General features: G+C 35.6%; 1 protein-coding gene across 6 annotated transcripts in view; it reads left to right on the top strand.

Annotated features, from left to right (window-relative positions):
• The window catches only part of FAM19A5 (family with sequence similarity 19 (chemokine (C-C motif)-like), member A5), a 429,216-nt gene that overhangs the window by 257,495 nt on the left and 150,156 nt on the right, over positions 1 to 21,565 (top strand). The window lies entirely within an intron of this gene.

The following is a 21,565-nucleotide window of genomic DNA, read 5'->3' as shown; positions in this document are numbered from 1 at the left end:
TATTAGCAAACTTAATACTAAATAAGCTTTACAATTTTACTGTTGTCTCAGGATGAGAAAGATAATTAGATTTCAGGTAATCCTTGGCTTTTTTAAATTTACTTTTTCTCATCTCCATGTTCCTTTGCAGGGCAAGGATGCTAAAAGCAGATGGAACATACCTGTCAATATGCTAGTTAATTTAACATACAGAAATAATACCTGTTGTTTGAAAAGGGTGATTTCTGAGCTGGGTTGGGAATTCTTGTCAGTATATCAGCCTCACGGCTCCAGAATCAGGTCTTTTTTCCAGTCTGGTGTCAGTAGTCAATTGCTGTTGAAAAATTTCTCTTTATCATAGAATAATCAGTTGACTATGCTGACCAGCATTTAATCTGATTGCTGTCCACTTTATAATTTTACGCTTATTCTCTTTTGTCTTTTCCACCTTTCCCTTTCCCTTTTCCTTGTCGTTTTTCTGTAATGAACCCTTTAATTTATTGCAAGCTGAAAGGTTATTATCATTATCAAATGGCTGGAAATGTAGTTGAGGCTGCTTATAACATATAATATTAGTTCATGCAAATTCAAACAAAAAATGTGCACTGCTTGTTTACAAGAATCCTTAACCTTTAATAAAAATTGTATACCTGGTAATTCATTAGCTACAGCATGAATCCTAGTTCTAAACCTTACAAATCAAGATTGTTTCTTTTCTGTTTAATCAAAATGCACTGAAACAGCGGGATTTTTTACCATCAGCAAAGTTACAAATAATCTCACAATCTATTTAGTGCCCATGTGAAATAATTGATTCTGTAAATCTGAGCTTCTATCCAAAATGACTTCTCACCTCATATCTCTAAAATGGTGTGTTGTCACATTTGAAACAAGCTGATGAGAATAAAGAGTTATGTTGTCATTTTGTTTACTTTGGGTTCTGTGTGTGTGACAGTTTAAAACAACTCTCTGGAGATCACCTGTACAGAAAATAAATAAAGCTTTTTGATGAGTAAAACATTAAATCATATTTTGGGATAAGCAATAAAAGTTAAGTTTGGGAACTCATTTCTCAAAAAATCTTCCTTCCTTGACATCCTAAAATGTTTATGTTTTATTGTTACTTTTTTTTTTTTTTGTATTTTTTTTTAAATCTAGATTATATGTCCTTACATCTGTATTGTAGAAGATTGTTATTTTAATTCTATTAGATTAAAAAGGCAAGTTTTGGATATTACAGGTATTTCATTCTTCACTATTAATGGAATTTTTGCACTCCTTTTTCACATTTTTAGATATTAAATGCTTTTATGTTCATTACTGAATTAGTGCTACAATACTACTGAACAATTTTATGTTCATTACAACAAGTTATTTTAGCTTTGTTTGAAGCTTTGAAAGAGAATATAAGACCTATTACTTTTGAGGAACCTTCATTCACTGCTGCTGATTAACAAAGATTAATAGTATTTTAAATTCTAATTTAATTAGATCTATCAAATAATTCAAACAGGAAATTAGTTCATATATATGTATACTATTAATGTAATTGAATGTCAAACTCATTATATGGTATTATAATTTTGCCACATTTAGGGTAACTTTAAGAAGAAATACTTGAAATAGTTGGCATTTACAGCACATATTATGTTTCTGCCTTTAGGCATAGCCTAAGGTTTAGAGCATATTTAGCAAGTGGAATTCTAATAGAATCCATTTTCATAAATAAAAACAGAATTTAAGTTATTCTTTCCAGGGATTAGCTATCTGGGACTATTCAGGAATGTATTTATATTAGTGTTAATTTCCTTAGCATGCTAATTTGATTTTATTTCACATTTGTATGCTCAAGTACAAACTCCTCCAGGACCATCCTTATGTCAATCAGCACATGCAAATACTTTCTTTTGGTTCTGTTTAAGCTACTCTTGAAAGAAATTTAGAGAAGTAGATCTCTAAAGTATTTCCAAGGGATTTAATTTCTCAACGGTTAGCTTTATGTTTGCTATCCATATTAACAAAGTAACATAGTCACATAACCCTATAAGCTTATCTTAATTTTACATATGATGTTAGAAAATATGAGTCTCTTAAAGCATTACTTAAATATCTTACTTTTTATAGCTGATAAGAAATATTAGTCTCCTGGATTTCCTTCCAAGTATTGTGTTCTGGTAGAAATCCCTTCACAATCCCATTTTCCAGCAGTGGGGATGATCTGGACAGGAGTCAGTTAGGTTTCTGCCTGAACATTATTAGTCTGGTTTTCAAGGAACTATTTGATTAGCAAATATATTTCTTTTGTCTTTTAGGTGACTAGTGGTATTTCTAGGTCCTGTTTATAAGATTATGAATACATGATTAATGTCTGTTGAGGGAGGTACAGGAAAAGCAGTAAAGGTGGAAGAAGTAAATTTTACGAGAAGTAGTAGGGAGGAGTAGGGATTTGGAGTCAGTTTTGGAGAAAGAAGAAAAGAGACTAGCAGAGGAAGAGGTAGACAGCATAATGTTAGAGGATGCAGTGTTCCTAGGAGGACATAAGTTAGAAACAGAAAGAAAAAGAAATACAGCATGAGAAAGCAGCTAAAAGATGCAGTGATTTGTTTTAAATATAGTTAAGTCAATAAATATAAATGATGATATTAAAAAAATAATGTGTAGCAAATGACATACATAAATTCTGTGTAATACACTGGGCCTGTTCTTTCTAGAGTATTCCTGTTAGTTTCCCTTAGATGCATATGAGCTCAATGAGTATGCAAATAAGACATGGATTGATGATGTATTAGAGGTAAAAACAAAATAAGGTAAACACCAGAATTCTTTTGCTGTGAACGAAAAACATATGAATTTTAAAGCCTGACCTGAAGGAGTTCAGTTTTCCTTCAGTATTTCATTATATAATATCTCTTAGTACTTCTTGTTCTGCATGTAGATTTTCCAAATATCATCTTTGGACATACAAGTCCCCTGTCCAGTCAGTGTTCTGTTTCTCTGGCTTCTGTCCAAAGCCTGTATCCCAGACCTGAGACCCATGCTCTGCATGGTCTCCTCTGAGCATCAACCGCAGCTTGAACTCCAGAATGTGTGCCACTGAAGGTCAATCACAACCATTTTGTAATTTTCTGGATTATTGACCAAGACTGCGGTTTCTTCTGTGTGATGTTTTCATGACACATGCATGACTGCTCTTTGGTAAAATCTCACTTGAAGATCGACAGTCAGTATCCTCAGCTTCGTGCAGTGGTTCAGCAGAGTTTCCTCCCAATTAATTCCTTATTTGTCACATGATTTAAGACCTAGTAGATGTTCTCAACCTAAATTACTACTTTTGAGTTTTCTTGTGAAGCAAGGAGACTATTTTTTAATACATTTTTAGTTCTCAGATGAAAAACATTCTTCATATTATTTTTTAAAATTTATAAATAGATTCTAAAGATTTCTCTAGTTTCATTTCCTTAAAAAATCCTGTAACTTCTTCAGAACCAGAAAATTGCAAATCTCTTTAGCAGTAGAAGTCCAGTTCTGCCCGAGTCTTTGTTACAGAGAACTGCTGTCTGAGGAAGCTCATGGCATTTTTTCCTTAAATAAAAACATTTTTTTAAGTGATGGAGACAGAGCTAACATGCTGACTTGAAAATATTAGTCTGTTTCTGTAAGTTAATAACTTTGATCTTTGAAAATAATGTATGATGAAATTACTGTGCATTGTCTTCCTAAGTATATGATAGGACTTCCTTATGGACTGGAACTTTATTACTGAAGGTTTCAAAGATAGGGCAGGCCTTAAACTCCAGAAAAACTTCTCCTATAGATATGTATGTAATTAAGAGGTCTTCTATGTGTAAATCCCATTTCCTGAGCAATAGAACATCTCAGTCTTTTCTTATACCTGTGGGATCTAAAACTCAGGAGTGGGAATAATGGGGACTTGTTCTCTGATCCCTACTTATTTTCTTTTTTTAAAACTAATTCCTGAAATTATTTGGGCTGTGGTTCTAATATCAGACTAGTGATTGTTGATTGTGTTCTACAAGATCACTCCTTTCTATTTCATGAAAAATAGGCTAAAAAAAGGTATCAGAAATTCTAAATAATACAAAAATACAGCATTTAAAGATTTGAGGTTTCTCCAAATTTTACTCAGTTTGTAGGACTTTCCTGATTGAAAAGTGAGCTATAATGTTTTTATATGAAGGATAAATGGTATGTCCTTTGAAAAATTGAAAGATCTGTATGGCTGTCAGCTGCAGAAATGTTATCATATTCCCTTAAATCTTAACACAGAGTAACTATCTGAGATTGTGATTTGCCAATAATATTGATTGCTGTATTCCCATTACCACGTTTCACTGTTTGGGAGACCATAACAATCTGTCAATGAGTTATGAGGATTCAGTCAAAATGAATGAGAGCTTTTTGTGGGTAAGGCCATACTAGCTTAATTTAAAAGCTGTGGTTACTTTGATGTTTTTGATATTTTCTCCTTCTTTTAGGGACTTAACATTTGAGATACTTTGTGTAACAGATTAATTATGGTTTCGCTCCAGAGTGCATACTGAAGTGTAACACTCTGTAACAGAGAACCAAGCGTAACACCCCAACAGAGGACAGTCACATCTAACATTTCTTTCTTTGCATACAGTAGGTATATTTGCTAACTTCGTGCTCAAATGCCTTACATACAAATTAAATCTGTACATATGCAGCTCTTAACGCCTTTATTCATGCTGCTGTATTTTGATTTAGAAGTCAACATTTTAGAACTTGACAGTTTATAGGACATGAGAGTGCAGAACATGATAATTTATTTTTCTGTTAGTTGCTTGCAACAGTTGAGATGATGGTAGTTGACATGAGTCTGGGTGTCTTGTAGCAGACATTGCTCTTCTGAGGTTACTGGTATTTGACAGCGGCAGATACCTCACTTCCGGAGCAGGAGGTGGAATGAACAGCAAATCAAAACACTTGGCAGAAGTCATGTATTCCATTTCCATTTATCTAAAGAGTTATTACAAACAAGAATGAAGGAATAAAAACTATGTCTAGCAAATCTTACTGTCTGTGTAGAAGAAAGACATGAACACCTGTCTGCAGCAGCAATATATGCAGCAATGGTGGCCACACTGCCGTAGAACATTCTCTGCCTGCACAATTTACTTTTGTAACTCAAAAAGTTGTAGCTCTGTTTTGTGTCCCTTCATCCTGTTTTAGCTCTTTAATGTCCAAATGGAGTATCAACACTTAGTGTATGTTTGAAAACAGGTGGCACCAAGGGCAATGATTTTTTTTTTAATTGTCACAGCTTGTCATAAGTGATTAAAAACGTCTCCTTAAGTTAGATGCATGTACAAATAGAACTGTACTTTGTTAGGCGGCATAGGAAGAATGCTGTTAGTCAACTGAATCATCACTTAGATTGAAATGTCACTCTTAAATTTCATTCATTTTCAGAAGTCTTGCTCAGGTTTTTTAAGAAGGAGTCAAGGGAGTTTGGGGGAAGGGGCAAGTGCAGTTGCAGTAAATGCAGCATAAGGAAGTCCCCTGAAGCAGGGTGATGTTGCCTCCCCTGGCATTGTCCAGCCCGGGACACAGCTCGCCTCCTACGCTGCTTGAATGCAGTAGAGTGCACCCTGCTGCTTCTTCTGCCATGGACTGCAACACAAACTAAGTCAGCAAGGCAGCTGGAGCCATTTAATCAAATTTGCATCTCATCTAACCTTTGCCAGAGGTGCCCCATAAACAGAACACAATTGGGAAGAACAAGAGGAATGGCAAAATCCTATTTAAACAATTTATTTCTGAAGTCTACAGAAATGTTATTATTTCTCCACAGCACTGATGGCATTTGCTACAAAGGCATGAATGCAAAAATTACTGTGCTTCTAAATGAGGGTAGGATTACTATAGATTACATGAGAAAACAGCAATTTCATTGGATTTGATGCAGTGCTATCTTTACTCATTTTAATATTGAGTCTATTTAGTTTAATGCTTATGCATAAAATCTGCAACTTCTGATTGAAAACTAAAATATCTGAACAATTTTCTAACATAATATGATATTGATAATATTACAACTATTCAGAGTCATCGTCAGATATAGCATTCAGTTAAATTAGGAATTCCTGTTATAAGAATCAAAAAAATAATTCCTTTCATGTCCAATGCAATGAAAGTGAAACAGGTAATTTTCATCCAGGGTGTTTATAGGAAAACAGATGAGCTTATTTTTTTTTTTTTCTTTCTTACCATTTATGTCTTAGCGTACAATGAGATATGTATTATTCAGGTTCTTTTCACATATTGTCCAGAGAAACAACTACATATACCATAATACCACTGGTTTCTTAACCAGATTATTACAGACAAGTTGCAGAGAGCTAGATTTTATTATAGTAATTTATTTTGAATTTCATACCTCCAAAAAGGAATGAAATAGCCTCTTAGCATAATTGTATTAATATGTTCTCCATGGAATCACACTCCATGATGTGAACAGAAATTCACTATTGGATTAAATCATTGCAATATACTCATAGCTGGGTGGTAACTCAGACTGAAATTCTTGAGGAAAGTATGCATTTAAGTAATATTCGCTTCAGCAAACCAGGCTGACCTTAATCAGCTTTTTGTTTTATGACTTTGTGTATGTGGGAGCAGTATTTCCTGAACAGCCTCATAATTTATGATCAGCTTGAGTAATTCCAAAGAAGTCAAGCTAGAAAGAAAATGGAGAAGACAAGGGAAAAAACCCACATAGTAAATCCACTTGCTAATGAATGTCTCGGATATCACTGTCCATTAAAAGCGTTTCTGCAATATCGGAGGTGAAAATGGCTAGTATGGAAACCATCTAAATTTAGCTGTCTAAAATTCCCTGCCAGTGAAGGGCTAGAGCATACCAAGAGTGACTACTGGGCTAAAGGGCTAAAGGACATGGGGTCCCAAATGTTAACTCATCAATCCTGCTGTTTAAAAGGGAAAAGCTTAGGTGGGGGCAGATTAATTTTACTGGATAACACCTAGTTTAACAACTGGTGTCATCAAGATGGACGTGGCTTTTATGACTATAGGATTAACTTTGAGGACTGAGGACTTCTGGGGAGAGACAGGATCCACCTGATGAAGTGGGGCAAGTGTTAAACTAGAAATTTGGGACACAGTGAGGAAGTGGTAGAAACCAAAGGTTTCTGAGTATGGGAAGAGAGACCTCAGAAATGACAAAGAAATAGCAATGGGATACCTGCCTCAGGCGTATGTACAGAATAGTTAATAAATATCAAATATATGATGTTTAGAAATAGAAATGATACTTCTCGTATTATTTTCCGTCTACATACAGTTCAATCTTAGAGTTTCGGAAGGTTTAGCCCAGTGAAATTCACTGTGAACTCAGTGGATTAGCACTATAGACATCTTCGAAATTATTTTCTAGTAATGAGATTATAGCAGTCACCCCACATCTCTGATGGGAGCATTTCAGAGATGAAAACATTGATGGTGCTGACATTATACTAAAATTCTCTTATCAAAATAATTCCATATCGAGTGCATTCATGTGTAAAAGGTCACAAATACCTGACACAAAAAATATGTCATTTGATAAAGCAAATTTCCGTAGAATTTAAAAGTAATAATTGCTGGGAATCAGATTGTCACACAAGAAATGTCATTGCTATGTTCTTTTGGCCTGTAATTAATCTTTGCACTTGGTTCAATCCTGCAGAAAGGTTCGAGGGACACAAGTAATGCTTAATATAAAACCATTATAACCATTAAGTGGGATAGCAGTATTCCAAATATAGTGAGTTACAACAGTTGGTCTGCTTTCGGTCACTTTTACCTTTACATTTTACCTCCCGGGTTTTAAGTAAATCTTCCTCAGAAAACTACAAGCTCCTCACCATCTTCATCAGAGCAATTTTACTATAGTAAATTACTCACTAGTAGCAATATAGTGCTTTTCTTACAAGGTGAGAAGCTTTTTAAAATGGGGAATAAAAGCGTATTTCCCTCTCTCCTTTTACTCACATTTTGAGTTGGGTTTCAAGACATAAGAAAAATGACTCTGCTTGTCTCTCTTGTGGACAGTACTCCAGATCATAAAGCATCATGAATTATTCAGTAAAACTGGCAGACTTTTGGCAAGACAGCCTAAATCCCAGCCAACAAATGAGCTGATTTACTTCATAGGTGCATTCAGGACACCTGCGGAGTTACAATATTAAGTGGACTGAAGGAGTCTATCCTTTCTTATATGCAGAACAGAATATAGATAAATAAGAGATTCTGTTTCCAGCATTCATAGTTTTTAAAGCCTTCATTAAAAATGAATTCATAAGCTCCTGGCAGGTTCCCGATCGCTTTCTCCTTAAGATTTACAAATCATAAAGCAGCCAGGTTTATTTGAAACCTGTGTGACATTTCCTTTTTTAATTGTTGTCTGTAATGAAGTAATTCTACAGATTATAAACTAAAAGAACATAAAAGACTTAAGCATGACTAAAAAGAGAAATCAGGGTTTTCTTATTAGTAAAGCAGTTAACTGTCTTTGTTTGTTTTCCCTGTCTTCGATATGTCTTCACTCTGTCTCTCTCAAAGACATTGCCTTCATCTGTCTTTATAAGGAATCAAGCTGTAAGAGATTTTGATCAAATCAGCACTCTACGTGCCACAGAGAAGAGATGAAAGAAAACACTGAAGTCATAAAAGCGTTAGAGCAATCATTTGGGCACAGGAGTGTGTTTCTGTGTAAATCAACTTTGCTGTTTTATGATTTCACATTTAAATATTAGAATAGTATTTATAATTTATGAAATATTTATAATATTTATGTGGTCTATTCCAAAGTTTGGAAGTAAGGTAGAATGAAGAAAGGAAAAAAATAAGAGTGAGGTCTTACTGATGAGGTAGGTTTTACCTGTGACAGAGCTACCTCTATAAAGCATGCTTGCTGCAGCAGGCTGACACTGAACAAGCTAGAGTTCTGTGAGTGACAACTTTTAAGTCTCCAGAACCATTTCTATTACTACTAATGTTAACTTCTGCTTTTAATAATATAATATTATTTTTTTTCGAAAAAATTGGCAGAAAACTTGCTACCAAGATGATTAGAGATATAATGCCTGACTTATGAAGAGAGTTTGAGGCTAAGAGGCAATGTGATCTCATGCAAAGGAACATATAAGTACTTAAAGGAGAGTTACAGAGATGACATAATGAAACTTAGCTCAGTCATGGTAGATTGAAGGTGGAATGGGTTACCTGTCCTTACATGTTTTCAAGACTTTAAAATAAAGCCACTGCTGATCTGATCTGGGATTGAAGATAGTCCTCCTTGAAACAGAAAATAGAATCATATGACCTTAAGAGATCCCTTTCAATTGAAATTTCTATGATTCTAAATGGAAAACAGAAATAAAAAATCTTCTGAGACACATAGACAGGCTGTGAGAGTTGGGGTTGTTCAGCCTGGAGAAGAGAAGGCTCCAGGGAGACCTTATAGCAGCTTCCCAGTACCAAAAGGAGAGATGGGGAAAGATTCTTATGCCTCTTATGCAATAAGATGAGTGATAACAGTTTTAAACTGAAAGAGAAGAAATTTAGAGTAGATATTAGGAAGAAATTCTTTACTGTGAGGGTGGTGAGACACTGGAACAGGTTGCCCAGGGAAGTTGTGGGTGCCTCATCTTGGAAGTGCTCAAGGCCAGGCTGGATGGGGCTTTGAGCAACCTGCTCTAGTGGGAGGTGTCCCTGCCCATGGCAGGGGGGTTGGAACTAGATGATCTTTAAGGTCCCTTCCAACCCAAACCGTTCTATGATTCTATGATTCTATGATTCTATGCGTAGCATTTGAAATCAGATCAAGTAACTACTGGCTTAGCATATTTTCTCTTTCCAGTAACCCAGCCTAGAATATTTACATCCTTGTTTTTATGTGCTAGCACAATGGTCCTGAGAAGTACTGTCACACTGCTTTAAGGCCTTTAGCTAAGTATTGAAAGAAGTGGAATTATAATTACCTCTAATGTAGAATACTACACATAGATTAACTGTCCTTAAGAAGCACACTCTGTTTAACTCCGTAGGTGTGCATAATACTACAATAAATTCCTCCCAATTTTTCCCCTTTTTAGTAAGATTTATTTATTTTTTTTTGTTTCTTTGCTTATTTATTTTATTCTCCCCCCGAAAGAGCTTCCATATGATGTAATAGTCTGTTTCTCATTGTTATTCTCAGTAGGTGCTAACTACTTTGTGGCCAGGAACTGTGTTGTCAGAAACGTGTTTATTTAATACACTGAGAGGCAGTCATTCCCAGAAAATTATATATATTACAGCACCTCAAATTATTTTCTGCTGCTAACTGATATTGGCAATTTGAAGTTTCTAGTACGGTATCTAATACAGGCTCTAATACGAATGATGTTGTGATGAGAAACGTATCTGTATTCTTTTTCTCTGTTAATTAATAAGTATCCCTTTTTTTTCCTCTCTTTTAAAAAAAGTCTCGCTTTGCCATCTGCACAAAGTACCTGTGTAACACCTATTGAAATTTAAACAAGGAACAATGAAAGTGCAAGAGTCCACTCCCAACAACCTGGCAAGGTTCTTGATTTTCCAAAATTTTTATGTAAAACCAGGTTAAAAGAGATTTATGTGTATATGTCTGTATGGAAATGTCACTTGAAAAAATAAGTAGCACACATAAAAGTTGTATTTTTTTTTGTCTTTCTGAAAAAAGTTACAATTCCCATACAAGTATGTGACATTTACATTTTTCTATAACTTCCAGCTTTAGAAAACAGAAATATATGAAAGCCAACTTCCCAAATATGGATTAATATTCGATTAAAATATTATTTTTTATAATTTTCCTTGGAGTTTTTTTCAGTTTTTTCCCCTTTTTGTCATGAAAAATTGCAAGCTTAAAAAAAATAAAAAAGAGGGAAGTAGGTTATTCAATTTTTGCCAGGAAAGGAAGAAACTTTCTTTCTGTGGCATTTCTATTCCAGCATAACTGTGAGTCTGGAAAACGTGTGTTCAAAAGAAGTGGAGAAACCATTGTGTTGCATACAGGTCCTTATTCATTACCTCATTGGTTGCAAAAGAGTGATAAAAGTTTGTTTAACACAGTAAGTGTTGTTCTTGATTTCTACTTTCTCATTGTAATTGTGGATCATACTTAGAGGCCAGAGTATGAAGCAGTCTCCGTAGAAAGCATAATTAATTTATCTGCAAAGCACTATTTCCTTTTGCAGATAGAAGGTGCTGCGTACATTTGAGTAGATTATGGCAAGGAGGGGATGAAACACGGAAGAAATCTCAGTCCAGTGAAATGTCAGGATTGAAAAAAAAATATAATCTCTTAACATTTTTTGGTCACATCAGATTAGCAAAGTTGAAAAATAGAGGGCAACATTTGCTTGTGCAGAGCTCACGGTTTTTATGTTTCCAATATCTGGATCTTCCTCCGAGCCAGCTTGAGTCTATCCCTACTACACTGCAGTGGGCTGTCTGGATACACTGCTGAATGCTGAGCTTTGTGGTTCTCAGTGAAATTCTTAATGAACAACTGTGACACAGCTGTTTTCACAGATCAGGACTTACCTGCTGAGCATGCAACATATGACAAAATCATAGCATAAAAAGAAATGTCTCAGGCCACCCTATCACTTGCAAAATGCTTTTTGGGGTTTTGTTTCTTTGGGGTTTTTTTGTGGGTTTTTTTCCTTGTCAGATTTTATCTGTAATGTAATTTCTCTGTAATAAACAAATAAATACTTATATAATCCAAATTTATTAGATCTCCTTAGAGAACTTCTAGGTTAAATGGAATTAATTCAACAAACAAAATGAAATTAACAAGGTGATGTATAATTAAAATAATCCATTCCACATTCTCCAGGCTATATAAAAAGTTAAGGAAGCCGGTGTGGTATTTGTTCACTGGATGACAGGCCATTGCTGCCACCATTCTCCATAGGGCTGGCCTTAAAAGAATGGGGAGATGAGAAAGTCCAGAAAAAGCTGGCTGGCTCTTGCACACACAGGCTCTGGAAAGGAGGGCCATACTGTGGATGACTTGCAACATCTGCCTGCCAACTTTGGACCTATCAGATAGGTACAATATACTGTGTGCCCAGAGAGAGGACATTTTGTGAAATGCAGTTATTAATAACATCTTGGACTGTAGATATATAAGGTGTATAAACTCAGAGTTTAAATTTTCCTGAAGTGCAGAGAGTGGGAGAAGAGTTTCGTGTTTTCTTCCACTCTTTATGTTTCTTCAAAAAGTTTTACACTGGCTTCAACTTTGCCAACTTTTATTACACCCACAGAAAAAAGAAGGCAGTGTAAAGGTTCCTTGTCTTTCACACATAACTGACAAGAAGTGTGATGCTCATCCAGAAAATTCACAGCCTGTATCTCATTGTGTGACCCTTACTCTTTCTGAGACATCCACAGTAGCTCTCAGTGCGGCATTCAGATACTGGAAGCCACAGAGCCACGTCAAGGTGGGTCTAATTTATCTAAATTACCATCCTGAGGATCTCTGTTCTTAGGATTGTGTGGAAATATCCCAAGTATGACCACCCTGCACAGCTGAGCTTTAATACTGGATCCCACAGCACAGCCCTTGAAATAATTCACCTAGTTTAATAATTGCTTGTGATTTTGTATGTCCAATTTGAGGAAATCTGAAGGAAGCTTAATTTCCAAAATGTCTTGAATATTAACTGAATTGTATGGCCAGTACCAGAAGTTAAGGATCTGACCATTGACTAGAACAAGATTAACATTCTGAAGTCACATAATTATATTTTTCCATCTTCATGATAATAATGCCTTTCACTACCCTGGTAACACAGATGCAGGCATGGCAAAATGCACCAGAATTATATTATAAGTATGTATCATTAAAAATGTATTAGCTAAAAGCACGTGAGTTCTAAACCAAGACATTTAATTAATTTTAACCTTCCCCCCTACCTGATAGGAATACACCTGGCAGAAGTCCTTAGATGACTCACAGTATGAGTGTCTTTCTGTTGAAGTGCACCAGTGCTCAGCCATGCTGTTGGAACCCGGGATTAGTTTGAAACAAAAGCATACTTCATGGAGTCTAGGACTTCACTTTTAAGGCATCTTAGTTTCCAAAGACATTATATTCTCTCTCCTTATTCTTAAGGAAATACCAAGCTACTGGTTAATCATTTGTGCATTGCATTGGAGGACACAGCAAACTCCACAACAGGTAATAACAAAGGGCACATTTTCAGTTAGAGCCTGATACTCTGAAGTGTCCTCCCCACTAAGGAAGCTCACCTGTTTTAGATCTGTGCAAATCTCCTGCTTTTTCCCATTCAAAATTTTTTGACTAAAAGTGCTGTGGAACAGATGAATATTGTTTACAACAAGGAGGTGATCCCCTGAGCTGTTTCGGGATCATCCATGCCTTTATCTACACATGATTGTCTTGCCCTTGACAGATCTGGTGCTCACCTCAGCTTTCATTCGCTTCATTTTCATTTTGGGTATTCATTAATTAGGAGGATCAACACTCTTTCTTAGTTCTCCGGTGATTTACCAGCTTTGATCATGGTCTGTTCTCAGAAATGAAACAGTTCCACATGAGTAAAGAGTCATTTTCATAGTTCTACTAACAGGGAGTGGTCCTTCTTTCTAATTTTAAAAATCTTTACATATTCCTATCAGATAGGTACAATATACTGTGTGCCCAGAGAGAGGACATTTTGTGAAATGCAGTTATTAATAACATCTTGGACTGTAGATATATAAGGTGTATAAACTCAGAGTTTAAATTTTCCTGAAGTGCAGAGAGTGGGAGAAGAGTTTCGTGTTTTCTTCCACTCTTTATGTTTCTTCAAAAAGTTTTACACTGGCTTCAACTTTGCCAACTTTTATTACACCCACAGAAAAAAGAAGGCAGTGTAAAGGTTCCTTGTCTTTCACACATAACTGACAAGAAGTGTGATGCTCATCCAGAAAATTCACAGCCTGTATCTCATTGTGTGACCCTTACTCTTTCTGAGACATCCACAGTAGCTCTCAGTGCGGCATTCAGATACTGGAAGCCACAGAGCCACGTCAAGGTGGGTCTAATTTATCTAAATTACCATCCTGAGGATCTCTGTTCTTAGGATTGTGTGGAAATATCCCAAGTATGACCACCCTGCACAGCTGAGCTTTAATACTGGATCCCACAGCACAGCCCTTGAAATAATTCACCTAGTTTAATAATTGCTTGTGATTTTGTATGTCCAATTTGAGGAAATCTGAAGGAAGCTTAATTTCCAAAATGTCTTGAATATTAACTGAATTGTATGGCCAGTACCAGAAGTTAAGGATCTGACCATTGACTAGAACAAGATTAACATTCTGAAGTCACATAATTATATTTTTCCATCTTCATGATAATAATGCCTTTCACTACCCTGGTAACACAGATGCAGGCATGGCAAAATGCACCAGAATTATATTATAAGTATGTATCATTAAAAATGTATTAGCTAAAAGCACGTGAGTTCTAAACCAAGACATTTAATTAATTTTAACCTTCCCCCCTACCTGATAGGAATACACCTGGCAGAAGTCCTTAGATGACTCACAGTATGAGTGTCTTTCTGTTGAAGTGCACCAGTGCTCAGCCATGCTGTTGGAACCCGGGATTAGTTTGAAACAAAAGCATACTTCATGGAGTCTAGGACTTCACTTTTAAGGCATCTTAGTTTCCAAAGACATTATATTCTCTCTCCTTATTCTTAAGGAAATACCAAGCTACTGGTTAATCATTTGTGCATTGCATTGGAGGACACAGCAAACTCCACAACAGGTAATAACAAAGGGCACATTTTCAGTTAGAGCCTGATACTCTGAAGTGTCCTCCCCACTAAGGAAGCTCACCTGTTTTAGATCTGTGCAAATCTCCTGCTTTTTCCCATTCAAAATTTTTTGACTAAAAGTGCTGTGGAACAGATGAATATTGTTTACAACAAGGAGGTGATCCCCTGAGCTGTTTCGGGATCATCCATGCCTTTATCTACACATGATTGTCTTGCCCTTGACGGATCTGGTGCTCACCTCAGCTTTCATTCGCTTCATTTTCATTTTGGGTATTCATTAATTAGGAGGATCAACACTCTTTCTTAGTTCTCCGGTGATTTACCAGCTTTGATCATGGTCTGTTCTCAGAAATGAAACAGTTCCACATGAGTAAAGAGTCATTTTCATAGTTCTACTAACAGGGAGTGGTCCTTCTTTCTAATTTTAAAAATCTTTACATATTAAATTAAACTGTTCCTGTTAACAAGATTACATCCTGAGCTGTGAACAGCAAGAAAAGATAATCCGAAAATGCCAGTGAGGGGGAGAGTTGACAGTTATCATTATATAGGTCTACAAATCCATTAAGCAAATGTGTACCATTGGCTGGTAGCAGCCATATGTGTTGGCATGTGAATCTGTACAGCAGATAAAAATGTTTTAACAGGAAATGTTTGTAAAATGGCTTGAGAGTCTAGAGCACATTGAATATTTACTAACAAAACATGATGACTGATAATATGTCTTCGCTAGTTAGTTTTCCTCTTTAAATATTTTTTTCTCCCAATCTTTGCAACAAATAATCTTTCAAAACACAAAGAGAGAGAGGAACAAATTTGTGTTAAATGTGAGAGTTCTGTTGAAAAGCTATTGAGATGCAACAAGTTTGACCTGTCTTACTTAGTTGTCCTTTTTTCTACTTCATTTTTATTTCAAAAATCTGTCATCGAGAAAAGAAAATTGCCTGGTGCTACAAAAAGTGTGACTGTGACAAATGTTTATATATTTTATGAGGGATTTGGTAAGAAATGGTCTCAGAGCCTTTTTGGGGGTCTTGTTTTGATTTGGGTTTATCAAGAGTATATTCCCTGTATAAAAAATATATTCAAAGTAATTCAAAGTATTCTGCCCTTTTAGAATTTATCTTTCAAAACTACTGACTCAATCTTCCCATGAATTTATAAAGTGGAAGTGTGAAAGATAAAGGTGGTCTAGATACCGAGAAGGCAGTTGTGAGTTCACAAATACTGTTTCATGTCCAGCCATCTCTGCCATGTGAGCAAATGCATATGAAGTTTTTAGTTATTCTTTTCAATCAGCCAGTATATAAAGCACTGGCTTTTAAAAATTACCTTAAGGTTATGATGGGAAAAAAATGCACAGATCCTTAGAAATGCTCTTTAGGAACATTTGGACTTTTTATGATTGAAAAACTCTGTTCTGCAACAGACAAAATATAACATTTTCCAATTAGGCTGTCTTTTAATAAAACAGTTTATCTTGACATTTAATTTCTCTAATATAATAGCTTGTTTCTCCATGTTTTCAAAAAAGCAGGAAGACATTAAATCATTTAGCTTTTTGAAATCTCAAGTATATTTCTGAGATTTTTCTGGATCCCCATTGAGGTATTTTTCAGGCTCCTTATTTGACCTTTCCCGTGCTTGAGCTTACTCAGAACAGATTATAGCAATAATTAAAAAATAACAACAATCAATGTAACAGTAAGGAATAAACAAAGCTAAATTCACAACAGTACACTGTGTGAAATTGAACTTGCTGTGTGCCTTTGTCAGCAGCACCTGTGAAGCAATTTGGGATTGGGACAATGCATTATAGGAGTGTGTATAAAACAACAAAATATCTAAGCATGATTTGACATTCAACTAATTTGAACATGGTATGCAATAATTTATTAATAGCAGCTCCACTTATAATAATTGTTTATATAATTCTCACTTGATTCTACATACAAAGGGAAGGTAATCAGTTTCTCAGATCCTCCTCTTTTATGGTGGGGGCATTTTTTGCCCTTGACTTTTTTTTTTTGCTTTCCTGTCTGTATTGGTTTGTGTGGCATTCCAAGAATTATTCATAAAGCACCACAGTTTTTATTCACACTAAGTAATGTTAGATGCTTGTAGTCTATGTTTGCTTTTTCTCATGCTTTGACAAGCTGAAAAAATTTACAAAAACAAGCTATTAAAATATAATAAAGGTTTATTGGAAATAATGCCATAGGGAGGTGTATAGGGTAGTTGAGTAGTTCGTTCCTCCCATAACAACTGGCATCCCTTTATTTTCAAACTTAGGTTGCAGGAAACATATTTGGTTTGTATTTTGAAAGTTTTCATTGCATTGTTGTTCTTAAGGGGGGTTTTGTTGGTGTTGATTTTAGTTTTTAAATTAATTCTGGTCCTCAGAAATATAAGAGTACAGCTTAGAGATGGTAGTATTTTTTTTCTCTGCATAAATGCCTCTACTCATCCTTGAGCTTCTTATATGTATTTTCATATCCCGCCACAATTACAAAGTTGGCAGTATTTTGCGATGAAATATTTGCAATTGTCCAACTGCTACCATTACAGAATTTCTCTAACAGTACAGATATTCCCTCCAATCTTTTAGTCAACTTAAAACAATGTCATTCTGTACTGCCATCTGGTTTATGAGGTAGTCTTGGTGTATTCATGAAAATGCAGATTGCCAGACAATGAAAACAGAGCATATAGACCATTTCCATCCTATGTCTCATTGGCATCCTGTGAAAAGTAAAAGATATATTTTTAAAGATATAGCAGAGTTAAAGAATTATTTTAGCTATAGAAGTATAACCACTATTTCATAACATCCAGTGAATAACACATCCCTTCATTCTTCTCACTTCTGTTACCCATTTGTGTGCACTGATGCAGCTGTGAAGTTCTTTTGGTTGAATCTTAGATACCAAATTTAGCATTCACACTGACTTACACAGATTTATCACATTCACTGGAGGGGTTTAGATTTCAGATGCTCCATCAATTTAATAACTTTATATATGAACTATTTAATTTTAACACTTCTATTCTTGCCTTTTTTTTTCCCATACAGAACTTAGTATTTATCATATGTAATAAGGCTGCTGCTCACCACTTCAGTTTTTACTTTATCTTGTGACACGAAGATAGTAATTGAGAGGATTAAAACCAAAACTTGGTGCATTAAAACTCAGATCATTGCTTTATGCAAGTCAGCGATGACTGCAAATTCCTTACTTCTGTAATAATCCTCTTGCATTCTTTAATGTGAGCTTAAATTGTTGTCCTATGTTGCATAGATACAAAAACTCATTATTTTCTAAGATTTTCCAGTCCTTATGCAAATCTTTCCCCAGATCTTTTTTTTACTGCTGTTTGAGACTGAATTCAGCATGTGATTGTACCAGCTGATTTCACACTATTTTAGGAAGAGTGATCTTATGTCTTTCTTCAGAAAAAATATACTTCCATTTTCCCTGGTTTGTATAAGTTGAGTATACCAAAAAGGAATCAGTGATTTTTGACTCCTGACAAGATCCTTTTTTTTTTTCCTCTTATTTTTCCACTTTTTCTTTTTTTAATTTTCAATTATTTTTTTTTTTTAAGTGAGTTATCTTAATTCTTATGTCAATGCTGCCACATCTCTCTACTATCTAATGGTACACTCAGAGACATGCTGGAGAAGAAATGAGTATTATTTATTCTCCAGTGTCCAAAGTTCCCTTGGCATTGGAAGAATTGCAGGGAAGGGTTCCGAGCGTTAGATGAACTGTGAAGCAGGAAATGTTTTTTTCTCTTTGATTAGGTTATCTCATTCTGCTTTTTTTTTGCTTTTTTCTTTTTTCTTATTTTTTTGTGAGTGATCAGAATATACTCCTCATTGCGTGTTTGTGACTGTTTTTCTAAGCTAAATTTAGTATCAAAAGTATAAATCTTTCTATCCAGCCTCTACTGCCAAAAATATGTCAGGTCTAGTTGGTTATTGTTTTTTATTTTGAGTATACATTAGGCTATGTGCATTATACATACGTTTTTTAACATATTATTTAAGTTGTCTAACACAAAAAAGGTGGATCTTTGTTTTTGATTTTTTATAACTTTATTAAACTTTATCCTTTTGGATTGAAATTCTTCATTCCAGCTGCTTACCTGAGGCTAAATATGGTTCATCTGTTTCCAAGAAAGAGACTAGGGAAATAATATGTTCTGCTTTGTTAAGCATGATACTAGGAATGGATAGGAAAGGGAGGTAATTGGGATAAGCCAGTGGAGAGGAGATGTGAACTAAGTGAGCAGAAAGGGGCAACAGTGAAAAGCTAGAAATTAATAAAACAGTTTGGTATGATGTCAAATCAAAGAGAACTAGGCATATGGGCCTGGAGAAAATAGGTAGAAGGATATCCCCGTGTAAATATATTTATGATTTCCAAACTTTACTGTTCTTTCTCTGCTAGTGGACATCAGTGAAACCAATTGGACACTTTCTCATCTACATCCAGTTCCTCTGTCCATCTCCCAGCTCTGTGTCCTGCTGGCTCTATGGCAGGGATCTTTATAGTAAGGAAAACAGGGACAGTAAGTAAAACACCAGCTTGAGCCCTGGCCTGCATTCATCCATCCTGCTTATTAGCGTGGTCCCTGACACATTGGTGGTCTGGGCCAGCTAGTGCTCTTCCAGACAGTACCCAAGGGAGTAAATGTCAGGGGTTATTCCTGAAGGAGCAGTGTGAACAAGATAAAATCAAGTTTGACTCCCTCCACAGTTTTCCATGACTATTTCAGCGTGCTTTTCACCATCAAATACTCCCATGTTCTGTCATGTCTTATCCCAGGGCAGGCCACACAAGCAGTTGCACGCCAAAAAAAATACCACTGTGAGTGGCTGCAGTCTCTCCTATTACTTCAGAGACTTCAAACCAGAAAACAAAATAAACAAACAAACACGAAAGAATAAAAGCAATTAATAACTTTGCCTTAAAGCCCCATGTTTACTATATGAGGCTCAGAGAAAATCTAAGTATGTGCCATTTAACTTCAGGACTAAGGAAGGTTCCCTGGGTCTATTTTTTTTCAGTGTTGATGTAGGCACATTACTGGTGCTGTTAGTTAATTCAAAAGTTAATTCATATTTGTCTTTGTGATAAAGATGCAAAATCTCCTTATGATTCTTTTGTGTTCCTGTTGGTTTGATATCATATCGTAGAATGTCTCATTTTTCTAATTGCTAGCTTTCCTGCTTTCCCCCAAAAAAGTAATATTAAGCAAACCATGGATGTGTGGAGCATAGTTTCCAATCAAGTCATGTCTCATGACAGATGCAGGCTGCCACCTTTCCTTCTTTAAGGGCACACAGTGTTTCTTCCAATGACTTAGAAATCTCTTTTGCCAGCATTTATAGAAATATTTGTTGGTTTTTGCCAGTCTTGTTTGAAATCAGCCAAATGACTTTTGGGTTCAAATATTAACAACAGGGAAGCTCAGTCAGCAATATTCTACTGTATTGTGTCTTTAGGAAGTCAGACTGAAAAAAAGGTTTTAGAAGAATATTATTAAGGTGGCAAAGTTGAAAAGGAAAATGGAAAGGGGGCTGTCTGTACATTTGGCCAGGCAAGGCTATACTTAACGTGAGCAGACACTATCATGAGGTCAGAGCAGGCAGTGTTGTCAGAGCTCATTCGCTGTGATGTTAAATCTTCAGCAGTAAATTAAAGAAGCAGAAAATCTGCAGAAAGGTGTGTTTCTTAAATGATATCCTGGAAAATCGAATTGTATTCCTACCAGTGCCACAAATTTCTAAGTCATTTTTGACAAGTCACGCTAAGCTTTTCACAAATCATTCATTTGGGTATTCCTCATTCTCTGGAGGAACCTAAATTTGAGGTTGTGCTACTTCTCAGTACATCAGCCTAACTCCATTGAGGGTTATCCTGTGTTAGGGATTACCTGACAAGAATTTCCTTAATTGAAAAGGTGGTGAACTCCAAAAGAAGCATTAGAAAATGGTAAATCCCAACAATTTGCACTGAGAGGTTACTGCAGGTCTCTGAGGGTTTTCCCTCCTGCTGACTTCTGTTCAGAGGAAGGGGTTTCGTAACAGTTTGTCTTTTCTCTTTACCAGGTCTCTCGGTGCTTCTCATAATTGTTTATGACAATTGTGACTCAGGTGCTGATCACAGTGTCCCTCTTTCCACTGAAACACCTCAGCAACCTCTGTGTCATTGTGTTTTAAAGTGCTGCAAACATAATACCTTAGAGGCCAGCCACTATTCAGATGACTAAAAGAACCAATCTGGTTCTAGAGAAGTAAATGAGAATTTCTGTTGATTTGTTGTTTTGGTTGTCTGTTTTTCTTTTTTTTTTTTTTTTTTTTAAGAACAAGAATGGCTCTGAACTTTTTTAAATGTAGGGACGAAATCCTGTTCCAACTGAAATAACTTAACCTTTTGGATTTTTTAATGACTGGGATTTAACACCCAATTTTTTGTGGCGTACAATGGTTTTCATTCCTTCATCCACCAAAACTTCTCAAAATAGTGGAATTCATCCATTCATTTATTACTAATGTGGCTGTTCACTGTTCCTGTGGGCATATGGACAGAGTTCTATTAAGAGAAAAACAAAGCAATGTTATGAATACTGGGTGTGTTTATAAATGAGACTTCTGAAATTCCTTTGAGTATATCTTTCATCTATTCTAGCTACTGGGAAGGAATAAA

Source organism: Calidris pugnax, unplaced genomic scaffold (genome assembly GCF_001431845.1).
Source record: "Calidris pugnax isolate Ruff unplaced genomic scaffold, ASM143184v1 scaffold44, whole genome shotgun sequence".
Classification (NCBI taxonomy): domain Eukaryota; kingdom Metazoa; phylum Chordata; class Aves; order Charadriiformes; family Scolopacidae; genus Calidris; species Calidris pugnax.
This window is presented reverse-complemented; position numbering and strand designations above follow the sequence as displayed.